This window comes from Lathyrus oleraceus, chromosome 6, assembly GCF_024323335.1.
Source record: "Lathyrus oleraceus cultivar Zhongwan6 chromosome 6, CAAS_Psat_ZW6_1.0, whole genome shotgun sequence".
Taxonomy (NCBI): Eukaryota; Viridiplantae; Streptophyta; class Magnoliopsida; order Fabales; family Fabaceae; genus Lathyrus; species Lathyrus oleraceus.
The window spans coordinates 225764098-225768073 of NC_066584.1; the positions used below are offsets into that span (position 1 = coordinate 225764098).

At 39.2% G+C, this 3976-nt stretch overlaps 1 long non-coding RNA gene across 1 annotated transcript; it reads right to left on the bottom strand.

Annotated features, from left to right (window-relative positions):
- Nucleotides 1-1738: 1738 nt before the first annotated feature.
- LOC127092078 (uncharacterized) lies at nt 1739-2860 on the bottom strand. The gene is made up of 2 exons (XR_007792102.1): nt 2669-2860; nt 1739-2532 (listed from the first exon to the last, which is right to left on the bottom strand). It is a non-coding gene; the product is annotated as an uncharacterized LOC127092078 (long non-coding RNA).
- Nucleotides 2861-3976: the final 1116 nt, after the last annotated feature.

Consider the following 3976-nt stretch of genomic DNA (forward strand, 5'->3'; position numbering starts at 1 on the left):
CATTCAGGTCATGTTTGAACCTGTTGTTGAGCTTTATTCCAGTGTCAGGTCATACTTGAACCTGCTCTGAAGATTTTTCTCTGTGTGTTCAATACCATTCAGGTCATGTTTGAACCTGTTGTTGAGCTTTATTCCGGTGTCAGGTCATACTTGAACCTGCTCTGAAGAGTTTTTCCAACTTTTGTTCAATACCATTCAGGTCATATATGAACCTGTCGTTGAACCCTTATTCCGGAACCAGGTTATACTTGAACCTGTACTGAAGATTTTTCACTTTTGTTCAATACCATTCAGGTCATGTTTGAACCTGTTGTTGAGCTTTATTCCGGTGTCAGGTCATACTTGAACCTGCTCTGAAGAGTTTTTCCAACTTTTGTTCAATACTATTCAGGTCATATATGAATCTGTCGTTGAACCCTTATTCCGGTGTCAGGTCATACTTGAACATGCTCGGAAGATTCGTTTCTCTCTGTTTGTTCAATCCTATTCAGGTCATATATGAACCTGTTATTGAACTTTTATCCATTACCAGGTCATATATGAACCTGTTGATACACTCTTTTTGAATTTTTTCTGAGTTCGTTAAGTCACATCTGGACCGGCTGTCAGAACTTCTTGATATTCCCCCAGCATTGTCAGGTCACATATGAACCTGTTTTGTCGTGTTTTATTCCAGTATTGCCAGGTCATATCTGAACCTGCTGTGACATTTTTTTTCTTATTCGGGTTTAGTAAGTCATGTGTGAACTTACTACCGAAATCCCTTGTATTCTAAGTGTCGTTTATCAAATCTCACTTTGAATACTCCCCAGTGTGTGTCTGATTCTCCAGCAGGACTGTTTCCCCAGCAAGTTGTTTTTTACCCCATTTGTCTGTCTCCCTGTGGATCATCAGTATTCCCCACATATTGGTCTGTCTAGTAGCATCCCCTGTCAAGGGTCCATCATATCCCTAGCATATAAAAATTACAAAAAAAAAAGAATCATGCATCCATGCATATCATATCATATCACATCATATCATGGGGATTCAGGATCAAAATCCGGGTCTTCTCAGTATTTAATCATCTCCCACTATGATCATATGAAGAGTGTCCTGCTTCATATTCTCTAGTTGAAGATACTTAAATAGGGGCAGCTGTCATACCCCAATTTTGTCCGGGCAATTCAAAACTTTCGGATATGATGCATAAACTCAAAGCTTAAGTACCTCACTGGATCCAAGCTTCACAACCCCCAATCATGTCTAAATTTATTTGAACAACTTCACAACCTTAAAACCTTCATCATTCATGGTTTATTCTCATTTGCACTGATGGATTTAAGCATTCACTTGCTCATAATCATTAACTTTTTTTCAAGATAATTTCAAATTTTATGTTAATTTTAAATAAATAAATAAAAAAGGTTGGCTTGGTTGTTTATTTGAATCCCAACACTAATCCTAATCATATGGCTGACTTTTCATTATTGGCCATTGAGTTTTCCATGATTACATGATTATTACAATGCAAGCTTTGGTCACTTAGTAGCATTTCTTTGGTCAATCATAATGGCCTTCATGACCGTGCGACGCAGGCATTTTTGAGGGCCATTTTAGGTCTGAACTTAGAGTTTGGTTATGATAGGAAATATTTGGTCTGCAAGAACATAGAATGTCGTTTGTGGCAGGCCAATGGTTAAAGTTGTCTCAAAAGTAATTAGAAACAGATTAAGAGTTCAAAGAAGAAAAGTTCACATTTCAAAGTTAGAATCCTGTTATATCAGGCTGTTTACATATTAACCTTTAATACAGTTACTCAGTCGAGCCATATCATACAATTGTTAAGGTAAATTCATTACAAGAAGTGAAGCAAAATCCTCAGCTGTCTTTTGAACTTAAAATGACAGATTTCAAGAAAACTCCAAGCTTTTATCCGAACTCTATTTGACCATTCGCATCAGACCGACTGGAGTTTGTAAAAACCCTATGACACGCAATCTTCATTGACCATGTACTTGTATCCATGACAGCAATCCTGGAATGTTTTCTTTGTCAATCCAGCCACGGATATCAGGGCCAAACCGGCTTCCTAACAATCCGCATAACTTCAAACAGAGCTTTGTCTTCACATCTATTTAGCGGTGTTGTTGAACCTACTGCTAAGGAGCGTCACCCAATATGAATAAATTCGACTCAACATTCCAGCAGAAATTCTGGTATACCATTTGGCAGTAACAACATGTCATCACATCAGGAAATGAGATTTTGATCCTCCAACCCCTGTGGGATCCCTACAACCAGAACAGCTGGTGCAACTAGTTGTGACTTTTCTTGAGCAGCAGAGACATTTGGGAGGCTCTACGAACACGTTTGCAATGTATGATCCCAGGCAAAACATAGTTAATAAGTATAAAACCTCATTGAGACCATCATATGCTGTAGAAAACAACCTGGCAAAATCAGGACTCTCGACATCTCAGTTTTGGTCATCACGGACTTGCTGCAAATCCTACATGCACACCAGCAAACATTGCCAAACCAACATACAACCTGCAGGAATCAACCAAGACATATCAGTTAACAGAACCACACTGCTAGAAGACCGTCCTGCATTAAGGCAAGAGTGAGTTACAACCAGATTTCTTTTTTTAAGAATAAAGCAAAACCTGCATTGAAGCCAACAAACCTAGCCTATGCAGTTTTCGGATCAACCCAAATCAAGGGCTATAAGAAGCAATGAGTTAGCTCAAAGGTAGCGATGTCGTCAATACCAACTCAACAGTCATAATAATATATGCCTCGCAGAGCTCAAAACAAAAAAAACTTAAGCCAACAAGACATGAGGAACTAATCAACAATGGATTGATATTGTAAGACGGAACAGTACCACCAAATGCTGCAAGTTCTACGGTAACATAAGCCAAAGCACCAATGGGAATTTGTCACGTCCATCATAAGAAACAGAATACAACCATTCAAGCACGGCTAACAATCCAAACTGCCCCAAACTTCCAAATTAAACCTGTGCATAATACACACAAAAATAGCTCAGATATGCAGTGTATGGGAACTGATTATGTAAAGCCCAAAGTAGAGAGATTTGGACCTATTGCCAACTACAACAAGGTTACTGCAAGATAATCATGTGAAAACCAAAGTTCTCCGAATTCACTGCAGTAAAAGCAATCAACAAGGCAGTTAAATTTCAAGAAAATTCCCAAAATTGGCATAAGGACAAAAACATAGAAGAAAGCAAAACCCAGTTTACCTGTTCCAACCCAAGCGTCGATTGAGGCGACCAAAACCTGACCATCCAGAGGGGGTTTTGCAGGATACTCTTTTGAGCTCCATATGCCATCCTAAAAAACCCTAATCTGTGAGGATAAAAGGGAGAAAGCGATTCAGAGAGAGGAGAGGAAAAAAAGACGAAAAAAAGGAGGCGGACAAAAAAAAACTCTACCAAGAACCCTAACCCGAAAATCAAAGAGAAACCGATTGAGAGAGGCGAAGGAAGAAAGATTCACGTAACACCATCCTTTCCAATCGCTAGCGGCTTTGTTGTGACCGGTGAGTTTCGATTTCCAATTCACGTTTTTTATTTTTGATTTGATCTCAACCGGACGCGCTTCACTCCTGACCATAGATGAAGACTAGGTGCTCTTGTTTCCGATTTGAGATTTGCTTTTCTTCATCGTCATTAGATGGATGATTTCTTCCTGGTTTCGTGCTTAGTTTTTCCTTACTGAGGAAAGTGTTGGTATTTTTATTTTTGTTGCTTCTATGCCTTTATTGGTTTTGACTGTAGCAGTAGTTTTAATGGCACCTTTAGTTTGGGAAACAACACTAATAACGTTTTGATTTACCCGATACCCTTTGGTCTTCCCAAACTTTGTTTGTTTTTCCCATGAATGACTTGACAGCTAGCCTTCCACCCTTCTGTTCGCCTCCCCACGTGGGCCAGGCTAGAACGGGTTTCTATAAACCAAACCCAACA